We start from the raw sequence: 22,793 nt of genomic DNA on the forward strand, positions 1-22,793 counted from the left end.
AACAGATAATTCAATCTACAAATACAAGATTCAAAAGACAAATTAAATGGTCAAAAGAGTGGAAAAACAAGTTATTCAATAAGGTTAATATGTTTTGATCCCTACATGGGAAGAAGACTCTTTTAACTTTTGGGAAGTGTATTTTTATTAAGGAAGATAGGAGGAATATATACAGACAGAAGGTGTGGGTATAAGTGGATGCTGATGTGATGATATTAAAAAAAAATTACGGGGAAACAAAAAATATTATACTGGGAGAAGAGGAAAGGGAAGGTAGAATGGGATAAATCACATCACATGAAGAGGAACAAAAGACTTATTACAATAGAGGGAAAGAAGAGAAGAGTGAGCATTGTTTTGACCTTACTTTCATCTGATTTGTCCAAAAAAGGGAAAAATATATACACTCAGTTAAGTATGAAATTTTGTCTTACCCTATAAGGAAGTAAAAGAGGAAAGGGAAAAGAAAAATGTGGGTGCTGATAGAAGGGAGGGTAAAACTAGGAGGGGTAAGTGAAAAGGATAAAAAGGATGTGGGGTTGGTAGAATGGAGGGCAAAACTAGGAATTGAAGGGGGGAAATACAAAAGGAAGATGGGGCTAATAGAAGGGAGGGTAGATTGAGGTGCCCAGAAACCAAACACTGGTGACAAAGCACTGGGGGAGGGGAGGAGGGAGGAAAGAGAAAAATACAAACAAGTGAAAAATAGAATGCAAGGAAATAAACAGTAATCTACTGTGAATGTGAATGTGATGAAATCTCCTACAAAATGGAAGCAGAGGGCCAGAGTAGATTAAAACAAGAATTCTACAATATGTTGTTTACAGGAAACACATTGAATCAGAGAGATAAACACATAAAGGTAGAAGCCTGGAACATAATATATTATGATTCTGGTGAAGTAAAACAAAGCAGTAGTAGCAATCCTCATCCCAGGCAAAGCAAAAGCAAAAATTTACCTAATTAAAATATATAAGGAAGGAAACTACATCTTGCTAAAAAGTACCATAGGAAATGAACTAATATTAATACTAAATGTATGCACCAAGTGGCATAGCAGCCAAATTATTAGAAAAGAACTTGTTAATTATGGGAAGAGATAGCAAAATTGTATTGGTGGAGTAACTCAACCACCCCTTCTCAAAAACAGATAAGTCTAACTACAATATGAATAAGAAGGAATTTAAGGAGGTGAATAGAATTTTAGAAAAATTAAATATGATATACCTCTGGAGGAAATTGAATGGAGATAGAAAAGAATATCCAACAAAGTGCAGCAACAAAAGATAGAAAGAGAAATTCCACTTAAAATAACTGTAGAGTCTCTTTGCTGGGAGTCTATCTGCTTAGGCAAAACCAGGAACTATATGAACACAATTACAAAATACTTTTCACACAAATAAAATCAGATCTAAATAATTGGAACAATATCAATTGCTCCAGTAGGTTGTGCTAATATAATAAAAATGACAATTCTACCCAAATTAATTTACTTATTCAGTGCCATGCCAATCAAACTACCAAAAAAGTATTTCATAGAGCTAGAAAAAACAATAACAAAATTCATATGGAAGAAGAAAAGGGCAAGAATAACATGGGAATTAATTTTAAAAAAGGAAAGGAAGGTGGCCTAGATTTACCAGATTTGAAACTATATTATAGGGGGCAGCTAGGTGGTACAGTGGTTAAAGCACTGGCCCTGGATTCAGGAGGACCTGAGTTCAAATCCAGCCTTAGACACTTAACACTTACTAGCTGTGTGACCTTAGGTAAGTCACTTAACCCTCATTGCCTTGCAAAAAAACAAAACCATATTATAAAGCAGAAATCATCAAAATTATTTGATAGGGGCAGCTAGGTGGCACAGTGGATGAGCACCGGCCCTGGAGTCAGGAGTACCTGAGTTCAAATCCGGCCTCAGACACTTAACACTTACTAGCTGTGTGACGCTGGGCAAGTCACTTAACCCCAATTGCCTCACTAAAAAAAAACCAAAAAACAAAAAACAAAACTATTTGATACTGGCTAAAAATTAGAGAGGAAGATCCATGGAATAGTTTAGACACACAAAACACAGCAGTAAATTAATAGAGCAACCTCCTGTTTGATAAACCCAAAGACTCTATCCTCCAGGATAAGAACTCACTATTTGACAAAAACTGCTCGGAAAACTGGAAAATGTTATGGAAGAAACAAGGCATAGACCAACATTTTACAATATACACCAAAGTAAAGTCAAAATGGGTGCAAGATCTACACATAAAGGATGATACCATAAGCAAATTGTAAAACGAAGGAAGTTTACTTGTCAAAACTGTGGTGAGGGGAAGAATTTGTGATCAACAATGAGATAGAGAGCATTACGAATTGCAGAGTGGATAATTTTGACTATATTAAATTATAAAGGTTTTGCAGAAACAAAACCAATGCAAACAAGATTAGAAGGAAAGCAGAAAGCTTGGAAATAACTTTTACAGACAGTGTTTCTGGACTCATATCTAAAATATATAGAGAAATACATTAATTTTTTTAAAAATACAACTCATTCTCCAATTTAGAAATTATAAAAGGATATGAACAGGTAGTTTTCAGATGACAAAATTAAAACTACAGTCATATAAAAAATTGTTTACTGATTAGAGAAATACAAATTAAAACTACTCTGAAGTACCACCTCACACCTATCAGATTGGCTTATATGACCAAAAAACAAAAAAAAAGGAGAATGATAAATGTTGGAGAAGATGTGGAAAAATTGGAACATTAATGGACTGTTGGTAGTGCTGTGAAATGATCCAACCATTTTCAAGAGCAATTTGGAACCATATCCTAAAGGCTTTAAAACTGTGCATACCCTTTGACCAAGCAGTACCATTACTAGGTTTATAGCCCAAAGAGATCATAAAAAAGGGAAAAGGACCCACATGTACAAAAATAGCTGCTCTTTTTGTGGTAGCAAAAAATAGGAAATTATGGGGACGATCATCAATTGGTGAATAGCTAAACAAGTTGTGGTATATGAATGTTGTGTTTTAAGAATTGATAAGCAGATATATTTCAGAAAAAAACTGGAAAACTTATAGGAATTTGATGCTTAGGGAAATGAGCAGAACCAAGAGAACACTGTACACAGTATCAATAACATTTTGTGATGATCAACTGTGATGGACTTAGCTCTTCTCAGTAATACAATGATCCAAGACAATGCCAAAAGACTTATGGTGGGAAATGCTCTTGACATTCAGAAAAAGAACTATGGAGTCTGAATGCAGACTAAAGCATACTATTTTAACTTTTGTTATTTTTTTTATTGTTGTTGTTTAGGCCTTCTCAATTTTTCCTTTTGTTCTGATTAATATGGAAGTGTTTAACATGATTGTAATGCATAACCTAAAAAAATATTCATAGACCCTAAATTCATTAGTTTGGCATATTATACATTTTTTTGGCCCTTTCTTTAAAAATACTAAGCTACATCGTAATAACAAGCCTTCTTTCATCAGTTTTGATAGCTGAGAAAGTTAATCTCCAGAATTAATATATATACAAAAGATTATCAATTATTTCAAGTTATTCTTTATTTCTTTTTACTACTTCCAGAAATACAATTTAAAGGTTAAACTAGGTTCAAAAGACATTTCTGAGGGCAAAGCAGAAATCAGTATATCTACCTGTTGTAGAAAATATTTTTTTCATGTTTCAAAATTTATTTATGTTATCTAATAGTTATTTAGTGTCCTCATATACTTATTTTTTGAGATAATGGGACATATTTCCTTAGCTAAGATTATTTGAGGCAAGGCAAAAAGATTCACGATGACTTATTTCATTGCCTTCTTAGAACTTAAACTCTCATTTCTTCCCCTTCTCTATTATCCCAGTTTTTGCTACTAGGAGAAGGCAGAGTTGAAAATTGAAATAGAAATGTAAAATATTTATCAATATTGACAAGGCAATAAATTCAACAGCAATAAAAAATGGAATTAGCCAAGTAAAAAAGGAAGTAGAGAAGTTTAGTGAAGAACATAATTCCTTAAAAAATAGAATTGGAAGATAATAACTTTATGAGATATCAAGAAACAAAAAAGATAAAAATAAAACAAAATGCAAAATATCTCAGTGGAAAAACAACTGACTTAGAAAATAGAGGAATAAATAATGTAAGAATTATTTAATACCTAAAAGCCATTATTTTTTAAAGCCTGGACATTATCTTTCAAGAAATAATAAAAAAAATCCTGCCCATATATAGAATGAGAGGGTAAACTAGAAATTCAAAGAATCCAGTGATCACCTCTTGAAAAAGATCCCAAAGTGAAAATTCCCAGAAATATTATAGCCAAAATCCAGATCTCTTAGGTCAAGGAGAAAATATTGCAATCACCAAAGAAATAATTAAAATATTGTGGAACTATGGTCATAATAACACAAGATTTTAAAAGATTGCTGGGCTGAGAATATGGTATTCCAGAGGGCAAAAGATCTAGGATTGAAACCAAAAAATCACCTACCTAGCAAAACTGAATATAATCCTTCAGGAGGAAAATGGATAATCACTGAAACAGAGGACTTTCAAGCATTTCTGATGAAAAGATCAGAACTGAGAATAAAATTTAACTTTCAAATATAAAACTCCAGGGAAAAAGATTAACAGGAAAGAGAAATGATAAGGTATTCAATAAAGATACACTGTTTACATTATTACATTGGAAAATGATACTCATAACTCTTAAGAATTTTATCATTATCAGGGCAGTTAGAAGGAGTATAAATAGAGAGAGGGTGTGATTTGAATAAACTGGGACTTTTTTTAATTAAGGGTTGAAAAAAAAGAATGCACTGGGAGAAGAGGAAAGGAAGAGATAGAATAGAGTAAATTATGTGACATAAAAGAGGCACAAAAGTACTTTTGTAGTGGAGCAGAAGGTGGGGGAAGTGGGTGGGAGATTATGAACCTTACTCTCATCAGAATTGGCTCAAAGAGGGAGTAACATACACACTCAGTTGGATGTATAAATCTATCTTGTCATAAAAGAAAGTAAGAAGGAAAGGACATAAGAGAAGGGGGGTGCTGAGAGAAAGCAAGGCAGATTGGGGAAGGTAAAAGTCAGAAGCAAAACACTTTTTGAGAAGGGACATGGTGAAAAGGGAGAGAGAGAGAGAGAGAGAGAGAGAGAGAGAGAGAGAGAGAGAGAGAGAGAGAGAGAAGTGCAAAGACAAAGACTGGGAAGATGGGATGAAGGTTAATATATAATATATATATGTATATATATATATATATATACATATACATATATATATATATACATATATATATATATATATATATATAAAATTAACTCTGTGTGTGGGAATTCACAGTCAGTTTCTCTACTTCAAAAAATCCTCATCTCAAATATATAGAGAACAGAGTCAAATTTACAGAAATAAAAGCCATTCCTCAATTGATAAATTATCAAAGGATATGGATAGGCATTTTCAGATGAAATAATCAAAGTTATCCATAGCCATATAAAATGCTCTAAATCACTACTGATTAGAGAAACATAAATTAAAACAACTCTAAGCTACCATGCCATACTTATTAGTTTGGCTAATACGTCAGAAAAGGGAAATGACACATTTTGGAGACAATGTGGAAATTGAAACAATAATATAATGTTGGTGAAGTGGTAGAATGATCCAACCATTCTGTAGAGCAATTTGGAACTTTGCCCAAAGGTCTACAAAACCATGGATACCCTTTATCCAAGCAATATCACTACTAGCTCTGTATCCCAAAGTGTTGTTTTAAAAAAGGAAAATGAATTATATGTACAAAAATATTTATTTCATCTCTTTCCTGATGGTAAAGAATTAGGAATTGAGGGATGACCATCAATTGGAGAATGGCTGAATGAGTAGTTGTATATGAATGTGATTGGATACTTTTTTTTACTATAAGGAAGATAAGCAGAATGCTTTCAGAAAACTGGAAAGACTTCTATAAACAGATGCAAAGTGAAATGAGAAAAACTAGGAGAAAATTGTATATAGTAACATCAATATTGTGTGATAAGTGGTGAATGACTTAGCTATCCTCAGCAACACAATGATCCAATATCTGAAGGAATTATGATGAAAAAATGCTATCTCTAGAGAAAGAACTGATTGCGTCTCAATGCAGATTGAAGAATACTTTTTTCTTTATTTTTCTTGGGTTTTTTGTCTATTTCCTTTCACAACCTGACTAACATGAAAATATGTTTTGCCTTCTCAATTAAGGGACAAGGAGGGGAGAGGGAGGAACAGAATTTGGAACTCAAAAATTTAAAAACAAAGGAATGTTAAAAGTTTTTCTATATGTAATTGGGGAAAATAAAATATCCAATTTAAATTTTTTAAAAAGAATAAATTATGTATCAGGAACTCTTTTAGGAAACCTAGGAAAGCCTAGGAAACAAAGGACAAAATATAAAACAATCTTTACCCTCAAGAGGCTTACTTTCTATGGAGAAGACAAAATATACATGAAAAAGCACAAGTAAATGTATACAAGATTAAATAAACAGTTAATTTTTTCTTTTTCAGTGAACAAAAAAAATTAAAATTTATGTAAATTCAGACAACTAGTAATAACAGTTGTCATCATCAGTTGTATCATAGTGGTAATAGTTTTATTAATAGTCATTGTTATCATTAGAATACTAGGAACTGATGTTTTATTTGAAGTGTTATATCTAAGAGCATAGTCAAGATTGTGAAACAACATTCAAGTATGCCTTGATTATTTGAAGATATGTTAATGAAAAGTTAAATGATAATCATAGATGATTGATAGATGGATATGTAGGTAGATAGATAGATATAATACACAAGGGAAGCAGGCTATTTAAAGAAAATGTGTTGCACATCTTTTCATAAATTCAAAAATCTATGCCTAATTTATCTCTTTATATAAATCCTTATATATAATAGGTTTCCCTAAGTTGAAGGATCACACGTAGTTAATATTAACAATCTTGTTTATAAAACTCCTTTTCTACCTTAACCTCCTCGTTCTGGTGTTTTGCAGAGTGGTCTGTTGAGTGTTTTGTGTTTACTTCAAAGTCCATGTAATGCTAAGATAAATATTTACAAAATGGAAATTTGCCTAGGTGCTTACAAGTGTTATATAAATCTTTAATATCATTCACCTATTTGCAACTTGCAACTTCACCCTTTGAACATTGCATTTGATGTGGAATAGGGCTGAACAACAGCTGCATAGAAAAAAAAATGAATCTACCAGGACACAAGATGAACTTTATTAATATTAATAGTGTTTTTGAACTTCAGGCATTTTTCAGATCACAGAATTAGATATGGTATCTCTGTTGCCTAAACACCCTAAGTTATTTAAGTTATTTCCCTTATTTTCCCTGCTAGTGATAACCAAGGCAAAAGCTGGTTTGGTTCTAGCATTCTTTTTAGCCCCACCGAACATTTACTTATTCATGTAGCAAATATTCTGAAATACATTCAATGAAGTGAAATGTTAAGGAAAGGGATTTAGGTAAACAGTGCTTAGGCTGCCTGAGTGAAAGGCTCTTATGGACTAGTGCTAAAAAAATGAGAAGCTAGAATAAATGATCCCTTTAGAGTACAATATCTCATAAACTGCCCTGGATAGAAACCAATGTACTATTAAAATTAAAATGGTGGGTATCCCATATTCTTAGCAATGCATTCTCTCTCTCTCTCTGTCTCTCTCTCTCTCTCGCTCTCTCTGTCTCTCTCTCTCTCTCTCTCAACACACACACACACACAAGACTGGAATCACTAAATAATATCATAATTATCATGACTGTTCACAATCATTGGTTCTATAAACATTTTAAATGCATTTTACCTACCTTTCCAAGTTTCCTTTCTTCTGATACCTGTTAATATTTTCATATATATATAAACATATATATATATTTATATTTATATATATAGTGCCTCAGGAACCCAGAAAAAAAAGCTTAATGGGATTTGAAATGGAATCTCTGGTATTAAATTTGTGAGGCTGAGACTTTGAGCAATTGGACAGGTGAACTAAAGTTATCAGATAAGATTATAGTTTCATTTGACAGAAGCCACACTATGGCAGAGCCCATAGACTATGTTGGCAGGAGCAACAAGTATGAATTTTAGTTAAGTAGTTTTTGGAAAAATAGGTAAGAGATAAGAAGTCTGAGTATTTTAGGCTAGGTTCTAGCAGGCAAGCCTCTACTTTTAAAAGCTAAAGATTCCGAATGGGGAACCGAAATGAGGTGATATTGTTCATGGTTGTGACTATTGTTGGAAGAACATTCAATGTGATTTTTCTGTTTTTTAAACTAATTATTTTCTTTAAAAATTTGCCTTCTATAAATTATGATCAATCATAAGTAAACTGTGACATTTATTGAGTAACTGTGTAGAGGGAAGAGTATGATGGATGACAACAGGGATTATCATGGAATATGCAATATTAAAACAGGTCAGAAGTTTAAACCTCTTTATAAAATACTAAGTCATCACCATTAAGAAGCTTTATTGATTATGAGATAATTTCATGTTTTTTTTTAATTTTATTCTTATTTATATAAATATTTAACTAACAAAGAGAGATGAATGATACAACTCCAGTCCATGTACCCCATGACTAATAGAGTCATTGGTAGAGCAGATTCAAATGCCTTACAGTAAAAGCATTTCACAGATATACTGGCTTCCAAAGCAAGGTGTAGTCTATTTTTAAGGTGTTATTGTCTTCAGTAATTTTGTGTGTCTCCTTTACCCAACTGTTGACTCTTTTATGTTTCATTATTTTCTTGCATCACTCATTTTTGTTCCCAAATTTTACTCTATCTCTCTTACTTGGTTTCAAAGTCTTTTTTTGAGTCCTTCCATTAATGGAGACCTATTCATATTTTCTTGGGGATTTGGATATAGTAGTTTTGACTTTGTTATCTTCTTTTAAAATTTTTTTTGTGAGGTAATGGGGTTAAGTGACTTGTCCAAGGTCACACAGCTAGTAAGTGTCAAGTGTTTGAGGTCCGGATTTGAACTCAGGTTCTCCTGACTCCAAGGCTGGTGCTCTATCCACTGTGGCATCTAGGTGCCCCTTGTTGTCTTCTTCTTAGTGTATGTTTGGATCTTCCTTGTCACTATAATAACTTACTATGGTCAGAATTTTTTTTTGTTGTTATTTGATGAGTTTCCGAGCCTATTTCTTGACTCTTTGTTAAAGCAGGGCTTGTCTTCCAGGGTGGAGGGTACACTGTGCTGAGCTTCAAGGGGGTTGTGCAGCTCTTTTCAGAGTTACTTCCAGGGAACTGTAAGTTTTCAGTTGTTCCAAGGTGGTATGATTTTAAGGAGAGGTTTGTTTACTACTCTCCTGGCCTGTGTTCTGGTCTGTGAGAGACCACAAGCATTCTTTTCTGCCCTGGAACCTTGATAACGGTACCAGCTCCACCAGAGCTTCAAGCTCTTGTGTTCTGGTGCTCCTCCTCAGCCTGGGACTGCCACCCAGGACTATGAACCAGATCTGAGTATGAGCAAAGCAACAGAGTCCTGTCCCCAGTACCAGGAAAGAGACCCCAGTAATCTCCTTCTGATTAGTTGTTCACCCTGATTACTGTCTGTGGGATGAGAGCACCAGAAGCACTTGGTGCTGCTGCTGATTCAGTGGTACCAATGGCCTGCTCCTGTTTGTTGGGGTTGGGTGTGTGCTGGCATGGTCTATGATGCACTGTGTTCCACTCTAACCTTGATGTGATAGACTTTTCCTGCTGACCTTCAAAGTTGTCTTTAGCTGGAAAATTATTTCACTCCATTCTTTTGTGGGTTCTGCTATTCCAGGAATTGTTTTATGGCATTTTAAAAGGTATTTTAGGGACCAGGGAAATAGCTCAGGTGCCTTTTCTCCACCATATTTTCTCTGCTGCACAACATGATATCTTTTTTTTTTTTTTGCAGGCAATGGGGGTTAAGTGACTTGCCCAGGGTCACACAGCTAGTAAGTGTCAGGTGTCTGAGGCCGGATTTGAACTCAGGTACTCCTGAATCCAGGGCTGGTGCTTTAACCACTGCGCCATCTAGCTGCCCCCAACATGATATCTTTTTAAAAATACAAGAAAAATATATCTAAAATAAGAATTGGCAGAAGTTATGGTTTGACAGGTATTTAATCAATTAATCAGCCAGTCTACAATCATTTAATAAGGGTTTCCTATGTACCAGGCACTATGCTCAATATTAGCAATCTGTGTTATCTACTTCTCAGGGTGTGTTTTGATCTTCCTTGTCAACATAGTAACTTAGTGTGGCAAGATTTTTTTTTCTATTCTTTGCTCATTTTTTTTACAGGCTATTTCTTGACTTTTAACTCTTTGCTAAAATGGGGTTCTGCTTCCAGGATGGAGAGCACACTGTCCCAACTTCAGCAGTTTTGTACAGTTGTTTTCAGTGATATTTCTAGGGATCTTTAAGTTTTTAGTTCTTTCAAGGTGGTATGATCTAAGGAGATGTGTGTTCACTACTCTCCTGGCCTGTGCTCTGGTTTGTGAAAGACCACAAGTACTATTTTCTACTCTAAGAGCCAAATGTAGTATGGGGAGAGTTAATTGGGTGGCTCACCATAGAAAACAAAACAGGTTTTATTAGTGGGAATACATTTAAAACACTAGAGCGATTAATAGAGCTGGGGACAATGAGAAAGGGAATAGGGGAAGGGAAAAGTACGACCCACTTCCCAGATGATTAGAATCTAAATCTCTGGGGTGAAATGACCCTAGGTACCCTGAACCTGCCTCCAGTCCAGCTAGCTCCAAAGAGCTAGCCTCACCTCAACAACAAAAATTCACCACCACTCAGAATCCCCACCTCCAAGGAGAACCAGCTGTGCAATGTTCCCTGGCCCAGTCTGCAGATCCGCCACACCAGTGTCTCTCTCCCTCTCTCGCACGCAAGAGTGAGTCTTCTCCTCCCTACTGTCTCCCAGAAGCACCCTCTCCCACAGGAAACAGGGCCATCCACACACATAGCCCCAAGCTAATTGGCTGTAAGCCCTGATTGACAGAACTAACAGTCAGGTCTACAAATGCAAGCTAGCCAGCTTCCAGAAGCTAAAGACTACCTGATTTGTCCTCATCAAACTTCTTGTCATGGTGGGGTTTCCCTATAGTATCTCTCCAGCAGGGGGCAGGTGGTATTCCAATTCTCACACTACCATGCAACTGTGATGATAGTACCTGCTCCACTGTGGTCATAAGTTCTGGTGTTCTAGTGCTCCTCCTTTCCATGATACTCCCCCTACTATCCCAGCACTACAAGTGGGATCTGAATATGAACAAAGTAACAGAGTCCTGCCTCAGAACTAGCAAAGAGACCCGTGTAATATCCTTCTGACCAATTGTTTGAACCCCTTACCACCTTTGGGCTGAGAGCTTCAGCAGTGGCTGCTGCTGATGACTCAGTGGCTCCCAGGGCCTGTTCCTGGTTTGCTGAAACTGGGTCTGCACTGTTATAGCCTGAACTGGACTGTGCTCCACTCTCATGCTGGTGTGACAAATATTTCCCATCAACCTTCTAAGTTGTTTTTAGCTGTACAATTATTGTACCTGGCCTTTTGTGGGTTCTGTCAATCCAGGAATATTTTACGGCATTATTTAAAAGTATTTGGAGGGATTTCTGGGAGAGCTCAGGTGGGTTGCTGTCGTTTTTCAGACATCTTGGCTCTAGTCCTGATCAGGTGCCTGTATTTGGCAAAGACTTTTTTTTTCTTCATCTTTAAGATGATCATGTGGTTTGCATTTTAGTATAATTAATTACAATGATTCTTTGTCTAATTTTGATCCACAATTGAATCCCTGGTATAAATTTCACTTGATCATAATGTAAGATTTCTTGGATAATATTATCATAATCTGTTTGATGGGACTTGTTTAAAAATTTTAGTCAATATTCATTAATATATTTCCCTACAGTTTCCTTTATGTATTTTGTCTTTCCCTGGTTTTGGTATTACTTATCTCATACAAATTATTCTAGTATGTTTTTTCCCTTCAATTTTTTTTTTCTTTTCTGTGGGGCAATGAGCATTAAGCAACTTGCCCAGGGTCACACAGCTAGTAAGTGTCAAGTGTCTGAGGCTGGATTTGAACTCAGGTCCTCCTGAATCCAGGGCCAGTGCCTTATCCACTTCACCACCTAGCTGTCCCTTTCCCCTCAATTTTTAAGATAATTTGTGAAGTATGGGTACTAACTGTTCTTTTAAAGTTGATATAATACTCCTGTGATTCCATTAGGTTCAGTGTTTGTTTGTCCCCTCCCGTGTTTGGTAGTATCTTTAGAATTAGATTTATTTTCTTTTCTGAGATTGTGTTAAGATCTGTAATTGGTCTCCTGATAGTTTGGGTATTTATATTTTTGAAAGTTCCTCTCCTTTTTTATTCTCAGTTATGTTACCAAATAATTGTGCATAATCTGTTTTGATTATTCTTTTTTCTTCTGGAATTGCTATTATTTTACCTTGTTCTTTTGCTATTTTATTGATTTTTGTACTCTTTAATCAGATAACAAACGGTTTTTCAATTTTATTATTCATTTAAAAGGGACAGCTTTTATTTTTATGTATAAGTCTATGTTTTTGCCTCTAATTAATCTATCTCCCCTCTAATTTTAATACCTCCTGTTGTGTGTTTATTTGTGGGTTTATTTGTTGATTTTCTAGTGTTTAAAAAAGGCATACTCAGTTCACTAATTTTTTTTTCCATTTGGTTAATATATGATTAGTAAACTATAATTTTCCCCCCTGAGGATTACTTTAGCTGGACCTCAGAAAATTTTTGTGTTGTTCCATCATTTTAGATAGATAGATAGATAGGTAGGTAGACAGAGAGATAGATGATCCATATAGAGATATATACACACATATGTAATATATAATTATATGATATATAATGTTATATATAATATATTTCCATATAATGATGAAACAACATATCTATTAACAAAATTATGTATTATATTTAACCTTAGAAAAGCTATTATATATGTATATATATGTGTGTGTATGTATATAGATATATAATTTTTCATTCTTTCTATGACTTGTTCTTTGAACCACTCATCATTTAAGCTTCATCATTAAGTATGCATCTGGGTTTGTATCCTTTGTTTGTGGTCCCTTAACCGATTTCTACTCTGCATTTTGATCTATAAAGGAGTTCTTTTAACATTTGTATACCCTAGTATATAGCCAATTTCCGTAAAAGTTCCATATGGTGCCGAGAAACATGTATATTATTTTGCTGCCTCATTTAGATGTTGGCATGCATCTTTTATATAGTTACTCTAGCAATTAGTTTGGTTGTACTTTTTTTCTTTAATCTATTATTAGACTCATTTAAAATTGAGAGAAGGATTTTCAAAGTCTTTGCCCTATTTTGTTGCCATCCAGGTCTTCTGTTAGCTCAGATAATATCATTTATGAATTTATATGTTCAGGCATTTGGAGTTTATGAGTTTATTTTATTTATTTTTTTTGGCAGGCAATAGGGGGTTAGTGACTTGCCCAGGGTCACACAGCTAGTAAGTGTCAAGTGTTGAGGCCGATTTGAACTCAGGTACTCCTGAATTCCAGGGCCGTTGCTTTAACCAGTGCACCATCTAGCTGCCCCAGTTTATGAGTTTGTTACTGTGTTGCTTTTTTGGTAATGGTTCTTTTCAGTATTATGTTATTTCATGGTTTATCTTTTTATTCTTAATTGTCTCTTTTTTACTTGGTTGACAGCATTATATCAACTGCTTTTCTTTTAAATTCAGTTGATACATATAAGTATTTTTTTCTATCCCTTCAGTTTTATTCCATGTATATCTTTGTTTTTTAAATGTGTTTCTTACAAGCAATAGATTGTAGAGTTTTTTCTATCTAATCTGTCACTTTTTTTTAATTTGTCATTTAATCCATTCACATTTTAAAGTTTTAAGAAATTAGATTGGGGCAGCTAGATGGCTCAGTGGATAGAGCACCAGCCCAGGAGTCAGGAGGACCTGAGTTCAAATCCATCTCAGACACTTAACACTTACTAGCTGTGTGCCCCTGGGCACGTCAGTTAACTCCATTGCCTCACTAAAAAAAAATAAAAATAAATTTGTATTTTACCCCCTCATCTAGCCTTCTGCTGTGAACACAGGATTATATTCCTCAGTTACCTTACTTTATTCTCTTTATTTTATGGTGACCTTGGTCTTATTAGCTCTCTTATCCTCATTCCAGATCTCTTCTTCTGATTTGTTCCCCATTTCCTTTTGGTTTTGCTTATTAGTTCCTCTCATCTGCTTTTATTCTTTTTTATGTATTCCCCCCTCTTTTTTCCCCTGATTAATCAGATAGATTCCCCTTTCCTCTCTGTCCTTCAATATGATTCATTAGATTTTTTATAATTCATTTTTGCATCTCTTCCACAAACAGGATTTTTTTTTCACCCTTCATTATCCATCTTGTCTTTCTCTTTACTTGAGACTCTCATTTTCTGGTTCACTGCCCATATAATAATTTGGACTCTTTCTGTTTTCCATATTTTTCATACAATCAAAGATGTCAAGGTATCCATTTTAGGTTCTGATTTCTAGGACTTTTTTGCCAGTGCTTTGCAGGATTTGTCCCATGGATTCTCCTTTTTATTGCGCTTTATTCTCAGAATAATGTCAATTATTGCAGAGGGCAGAGAGGACACTGTCCCAATGGTAAGGCACCCACACACCAGTGACCTACACCTTCTCTTTTTGACCCTCCGCCCTCCTCCATTTGCCAATAAATCTCCTCCCTGGGTCCATACTCTTCTTCAGGTTCTATTTGTCCTCAGAGGTTTGAACATCCCATCCAAAAATACTAGACTCTGAGGGACATCATCTTCCTTCACCAATAAGAGCATTTGTCAGTGGAATCCCCTCCCCACTTTCAAAATAAGTTCTGCTTCCTCTCCATCCCTTTTCAGTCCTTTACCCTTGCTTTCTCATCCACTGCTTTTAGTTTCTTCTCTTTGTGAGACCACAGAGTTCACCTTTCCCTCACTGTTAATGTTTGATTTGATATCACTTACTCCTTTCTATACCCTACTGCTCTTTCCTCCATTTATCTATCTTCCCATAATATAATGTATTTCCAAAAAAGAAGCATTCACTTGTGGATAGGGCATTGTTAAGTTCTGTCCATAATGACTCATCTATCTATTCACTGATGCCTTTCCAATTTTCCACTTTAATCTCTGTTTCCTTGTCTACATTAAAAAAGAAGTATTTGATTTGATTATGTGTTGTCATTGCTACTACTGTCTGCATATATTCACTCTTCCTGTATTTCTGCGTGATTGAGGTGTTCAAGAGGTAACTACTCTTCATTTCTTGTTCTCTTTAAAAAATGTTTCAAACTTTTTATTATTGAATTATATCCTTTTTTCCATGTTGATTGGGCGGAGATTTGTAGGGGTAACTCACCCTGAGCTGCATTCGAACTCTCGTGCTATTCAAAACATACATTCCATTGCCTCCTCATTTTTCTAGTATGAGGATTAGTTTCAGGTTGTTGTTATTGTTTTTATTGTTGCTGTTGTTGTTGTTGTTGTTGTTGTTTTTGAGGTTGTTTCCTTTGTATATTAAGGTCTTTCTTCTAATGGCTTGCAGACTTGTTTCTTAACTGAATTTTTAAAATTTATCTTCTAAGTCTCTTGAAATTTAGAGCTTTGTTTGCTTTCCTTCCAAAAGCATTCTATAAATTCTTCCAATTTAAGATTTATTTTCTCCATTCAGAAGTTCAGGGCAGTTCTCTTCTATTATTTACTTCATTATAGTGATAATATTTTTGACCTTTCATGTTCCTCTGGGAGCCGTAAGTTAACATCCTGTTTGAGATCCACGTTATGCTTGTATAATGAGCATATTTTCTTTTAATGTTATTATTTTTCTCTTCTCTTCCTTAGATTATCATTCACTTAAGTATATTTGCAATCCCATCTATTTTGCTCTCTTTCATTTCTTTGGTGAGGCTTGCCATTTGGGATTCATTTGTTCTCTATATTTTTAAAATTCTGCTCCACTACATTTTCTGTTCTGGACTTAAATTCTACTCTCATAATTCTCATTTATCTTTTAAACTACTCAGGAAAATATTTTGTGGTTTCATGTTCTCAACATCTACAGCTATCTTTCTAATTAAGTGTTGGAACATTTTCCTTCATTTTCAGTATTCATAATATCTGAATTTTTTTTACTAAGTTTGCATGCCATATTATCCTGTCATTACTGTTTTCCTGTTACATCCAATATCCTTGAGATTTTTTTTTTCTGAGTTTAATCTTCTTCTTCATTATATGAATTCCATAAAGAATTCTATGACCTAGAGACAGGGTTTCTAGAGTACTGGAGATAGGAAGGCGGAATGGGATGTAGGAGTGAGTTTTGATATAAGCCTATGTCATGTTCTTAAGTCAGCTAGTGCATTCTCTGGCTAGTAATAATTTGATTTGATCTCTGAATTTAAGCTCAAAACCTTCAGTTTCTATTTTTTGGTGCTGAACATAAAGAAATTTAAACTTGGGGCTAAATGAAAATGAAATTTGTCTATATTTGGAAAGACTACTCATATTATCATTTTTGGTAATAAAGTATACCTCAGTTGAGAAATATGACATCTTTACATTAGGGAGGAAACTGGTAAAGTGTCCTGTTGGAAATATTTGTGCAGCTATGAAGTATTTGGCCATTATCTGAGTACACTACTTTCCAGTTTTGCAGATAAATTAGTTTCATTTATTTACTTTGGTATGACTTATTTATTATTCATTACATTAAAGATACACAAGGAAGATGGCGGAGAGGAAGCAGCAAGCTGCCTGAGCTCTCCTTCTGTTCCCTCAAAACGAACATTAAATCAAGCCTCTGGACGGATTCTGAAACTACAGAACCTGCAAAGAGACAGAGAGACACAGTCCTCCAACCAGAGATAATTTAGAAGACTTCAGGAAAAGGTCGGTCTGACTCGGGCAAAAGGGAGGCCCAGCGCAGGGCAGCAACCCAGTGCCGAGGGGGTCGGGGCAAATCAGCAGGAGCTGCGCGTCACAGCCGAACAACTGAGGCTCCCGGAACCTGGTTCAAAAATCTGGTGGCCAAGAAGGACAGTGGAAAAACTTACCTGCACCGGCCGAGAGGGCCACGAACGGCGGGATCAGACGCCGGGGTCTGGCACCTGGCTGGCCGAGCACAATCAGACAGGAAGTGCAGGACAGGGGATCTCCACACACCATAAAGGCCTCAGAGTAAAAGCCCGGTCACACAGCACCTATACACCTGCACAAGAAGCCCAAAACAGGGACCCTGGTGCCCCCAGAGCAGACCTCAACTTAAAGAATAAATAAATAAGCTGCAATAATGAGTAAGAAGCAAAAAAGAGCCCTCTCCATTGAGAGCTTCTGTATCAATAGGGAAGAAGCCAACACAAACTCAGATGAGGACAATAGCCTCAAATTGTCTACATCTGAAGCCTCACAAGGGAAGGTGAATTGGTCGCAAGAACAAAAAGCCTTCCTGGAAGAGCTCAAAAAGGATTTTAAAAATCAATTGCAAGAGGTAGAAGAAAAAATGGGGAGAGAAATGAAAGCAACACAAAAAAACTATGAAAAAAGAATCAGCAGCTTAGAAAAGGAAGCTGAAGAAAACAAAGCCTTAAAAAATTCACTTGGCCAAATGGAAAAAAAGCTGCATAATCTCACTGAAGAAAACAATACCTTAAAAAATTCACTTAGCCAAATGGAAAAAAAGGTACATAATCTCACTGAAGAAAACAATACCTTAAAAAATTCACTTAGCCAAATGGAAAAAAAGGTGCATAATCTCACTGAAGAAACAATGCCTTAAAAATTAAAGTGGGACAGTTGGAAGAAAAGGAATCCATGAGACACCCAAGAATCGGTCAAGCAGAATAAAAAAAATGAAAAAATAGAAGAAAATGTGAAATACCTCATTGGAAAAGGACAACTGATCTGGAAAACAGATCGAGGAGAGACAATTTGAGAATCATGGACTGCCTGAAAGCCATGACCAGAAAAAGAATCTAGATACCATATTCCAGGAAATTATTAAGGAGAACTGCCCTGATATCATAGAATCAGGAGGATAAAATCATCATTGAAAGAAACCATCGATCAACCTCCTGAAAGAGACCCCAAAGGAAAACTCCAAGGAATATTGTAGCCAAATTCCAGAATTATCAGGTGAAGGAGAAAATACTCGCAAGCAGCCAGAAAGAAGCAATTTAAATATCATGGAGCCACAGTCAGGATTGCTCAGCGACCTCGGCAGCTTCCACATTAAAGGACCGCAAGGCTTGGAATATGATATTCCGGAAGGCAAGGAGATTGGATTGCAGCCGAGAATCTATTACCCAGCAAAAATGTGCATTTTCTTTCAGGGGAAAAGATGGACATTAATGACATTGGGGACTTTCAATCTTTCTGGTGAAAAGACCAGAACTGAATAGAAAATTTGATCTCAACATACAAGACTCAAGAGAAGTTTTAAAAGGTAAACAGAGGGGAAAAAAAAAGTTACCCTATTAGGTTACAACTGTTTATATCCCTACACAGGAAGATAATACTCATAACTCTATAAGAACTGTAAATGTATTTGGGCAGAGAGAAGGACTTTATATAGAGGGTATAATATAAATTGTCTTTGAGTGTGATGATACAAAGAATTAAGGAGATAAAAAGGAGAGTCTATGGGGAGGAGAGGAAAGGGGAGGTGGAATGGGATGAATTATATCATATGAAGAGGTGGAAAAAAACCTATTATAATAGAGGGAAAAAAAAGGAGGGGGGAACATGGTTTCAACCCTATTCTCTTAGACTTTGACTCAAAGAGGGAATAACATATCGTTCATTGGGATAAAGAAACTTAACTCACTCTTTAGGGAAACAAAAGGGTGAAGGTGAAAGGGGGGGGACTGAGAAGGGAGGACAAAAGCAAGGGAGAAAAGGGTTAAAGAAAGAGAGGGGGGTGATAAAAAGGGAGGCAGATCAGGGGAGGCAGGGGTAAGACAGTAAAACGTCGGTGAGGAGGAATAGGGTGAAAGAAGGGGGGAAAGTACAAAGGGGGTAAATAGAATGGACGGGAATAGACAGTCAGTAATAATAACTGTGAATGTGAATGGATGAAACTCTGCTATAAAACGGCAAGCGAATTGCAGAGTGGATTAAAAACCAGAACCCTACCAATATGCTGTTTACAAGAAACACATTTGAAGCAGAGAGATACACACAGAGTAAAAGGTAAAAGGCTGGAGTCAGAATATATTATGCCTCAGCTAAAGTAAAAAAGGCAGGGGTAGCAATCCTTATCTCAGACAAAGTGGCAGGCAAAAATACATCTCATTAAAAGAGATAAGGAAGGAAATTACATCTTACTTAAAGGTACTATAGATAATGAAGTAATATCAATATTGAATATGTATGCGCCAAGTGGTATAGCATCCAAGTTCTTAGAGGGAAGTTAAATGACGTTACAAGAGGAATTAGATAGTAATACTATACTAGTGGGGGATCTGAATCTCCCCCCTCTCAGAATTAGATAAATCTAGCCAAAAAATAATAAGAAAGAAGTGAAAAAGGATGTGAATAGATTACTAGAAAAGTTAGACATGATAGATGTCTGGAGCAAATTGAATGAGGGATAGAAAAGGAATATACCTTTTTTCGCAGCAGTACATGGCACATTTTCAAAAATTGACCATGTACTAGGGCACAAAAACATCATAGTCAAATGTAGAAAGGCAGAAATAGTAAATGCATCCTTCTCAGATCATGATGCATAAAAATTACATGAAGAAGAGCCAGGGAAAAGTAGAATGAAAATCAATTGGAAACTAAATAATTTCATTCTAAAGAATGAATGGGCCAAACAAGAAATCATAGAAACAATCAATAACTTTATCCAAGAGAATGACAATAATGAGACACATACCAAAATCTATGGGATGCAGCCCAAAGCAGTGCGTAGGGGAAAATATATAGCTCTAAATGCTTACATGAATAAAAAAGAGAAAGAGGAGATTAATGAATTGGGCATGGCAACTTAAAAAGCTAGAAAAAGAACAAATAGAAATCCCCAATTAGACCACTAAATTAGAGATCCTGAAATTAAAGGAGAAATCAATAAGATTGAAAGCAAAAAAACTATAGAACTAATCAATAAACTAAGAGCTGGTTTTATGAAAAAAACCAATAAATAGATAAATACTGTTAATTTGATTAAAAAAAGAAAGAAGAAACCAAATTACCCAGTATCAAAAATGAAAAGGGTGATGTTACCACCAATGAAGTGGAAATTAAAGCATAATTAGGAAATATTTTGTCCAACTGTATGCCAATAAATTTGACAATCTAATGAAATGGATGAATATTTACAAAAATACAAACTGCCCAGGTTAACTGAAGAGGACATAAATCCTTAAATAAACCCATATTAGAAAAAGAAATTGAACAAGCTATTAATGAACTCCCTAGAAAAAATCCCAGGGCCAGATGGGTTTACGGGTGAATTTTACCAAACATTTAAAGGAAACAATTAATTCCAATATTATACAAATTATTTGGAAAAAATAGGTGAGAAGGAGTTTCTACCAAATTCGTTTTATGACACAAATATGGGTGGTGATACCAAAACCAGGCAAAGCAAAAACAGAGAAAGAAATTATAGACCAATCTCCTAATGAATATTGATGCTAAAATCTTAAATAAGATATTAGCAGGAGATTCAGCAAGTGATCACCAGGATAATACACTATGACCAGGTGGATTTATACCAGGAATGCAGGGCTGGTTCAACATTAGGAAAACTATTAACATAATCAACCACATCAATAAGAAAACAACCAAAATCATATGATTATCTCAATCGATGCAGAGAAAGCTTTTGACAAAGTACAGCACCCATTCCTAATAAAAACACTAGAGAGTTTAGGAATAGGGGGAGCTTTCCTTAGAATAGATAACAGTATCTACCTAAAGCCATCAGCAAGTATTATATGCAATGGAGATAAATTAGAGGCCTTCCCAATAGATCAGGGTGAAACAGGGATGTCCATTATCACCCCCTATTATTTAATATTGTCCTAGAAATGTTAGCTTTAAGCAATCAGAGAAGAGAAAGGAATTAAAGGAATTAGAATAGGCAAGGAGGAAAACAAAACTATCACTCTTTGCAGATGATACTGATGGTTATACTTAAGGAATCCTCGAGAATCAAGTCAAAAATTACTTGAAACAATTAACAACTTTAGCAAAGTAGCAGGATATAAAATAAATCCACATAAATCATCAGCATTTCTATACATGACCAACAAAGTCCAGCAGCAAGAGATAGAAAGAGAAATTCCATTTAAAGTAACGGTAGGTAATATAAAATACTTGGGAGTCTACTTGCCAAGACAAACCCAGGAACTCTATGAACACAACTACCAAACACTCTTCACACAAATCAAATCAGATCTAAATAATTGGAAAGATATCAATTGCTCATGGATAGGCAGAGCTAATATAGTAAAAATGACAATACTGCCTAAATTAATTTACTTATTCAGTGCCATACCAATCAGGCTACCTAAAAATTATTTTATACAGCTAGAAAAAATAATAACAAAATTCATCTGGAAAAACAAAAAATCAAGAATATCCAGGGAAATAATGAAAAAAAAATTCACAGGAAGGTGGGTTAGCGGTACCAAACCTGGAGCTTTGCTATAAAGCGGCAGTCATCAAAACTATCTGGTACTGGCTAAAAAATAGAGTGGTAGATCAATGGAATAGGCTAGGCTCAGGAAATGCAGTAGTATAATGACCCTAGTAATGTCGTGTGTGATAAACCCAAAGACTACCAGCTTCTGGGATAGGAATCAGTATTTGACAAAAACTGCTGGGAAAACTGGAAGATAGTATGGCAGGGAATTAGGCTCTAGACCATACATCCTTACACCGTATACCTAAAATAAGGTCCCAAAATGGATACATGATTTAGACATAAGAGGTGATACCATAGGTAAATTAGGAGAGATAAGGACTAGTGTACCTATCAGATCTTTGGAAAGGAGAACAGTTTTTGACCAAACATGAGATAGAGTATATTATAAAATGCAAAGTGGCTGATTTTGATTATATTAAATTAAAAAATTTTTTGTACAAACAGAAGCAATTGCATCCAAAATGGAAGGGAGGCAGAAAGCTGGGAAACAATTTTTGAGGCCAGTGCTTCTGATAAAGCCTCATCTCTAAAATATATAGGGAATAAATCAAATTTATAAGAATCCAAGTCATTCCCCAATTGAGAAATGGTCAAAGGATATGAACAGGCAGTTTTCTGATGAAGAAACCAAAGCTATCTATTCCCATATGAAAAAATGCTCTAAATCTCTAATGATTAGAGAGATGCAAATTAAAACAACTCTGAGGTACCACCTGACACCTATTAGATTGGCTAAATGACAAAAAAGGAAGATAATAAATGTTGGAGAGGCTGTGGGAAAATTGGAACACTAATGCATTGTTGTGGAGCTGTGAGCTGATCCAACCATTCTGGAGAGCAATTTGGAATTATGCCCAAAGGGCGATAAAGCTGTGCATACCCTTTGACCCAGCAATCCCACTTTTAGGTCTTTGCCCAAAGAAATCATGGAGGGGGAAAGGGACCCACATGTACAAAAATATTATAGCTGCTCTTTACGTGGTAGCAAGGAATTGAAGTTGAGGGGGTGC

At 35.4% G+C, this 22,793-nt stretch overlaps 1 pseudogene; it reads right to left on the reverse strand.

Moving 5' to 3' along the window:
• LOC122747401 overlaps window positions 1–22,793 on the reverse strand; it is a 122,255-nt pseudogene that overhangs the window by 61,773 nt on the left and 37,689 nt on the right.

The sequence above is a fragment of the Dromiciops gliroides genome, chromosome 3, assembly GCF_019393635.1.
Source record: "Dromiciops gliroides isolate mDroGli1 chromosome 3, mDroGli1.pri, whole genome shotgun sequence".
NCBI lineage: Eukaryota > Metazoa > Chordata > Mammalia > Microbiotheria > Microbiotheriidae > Dromiciops > Dromiciops gliroides.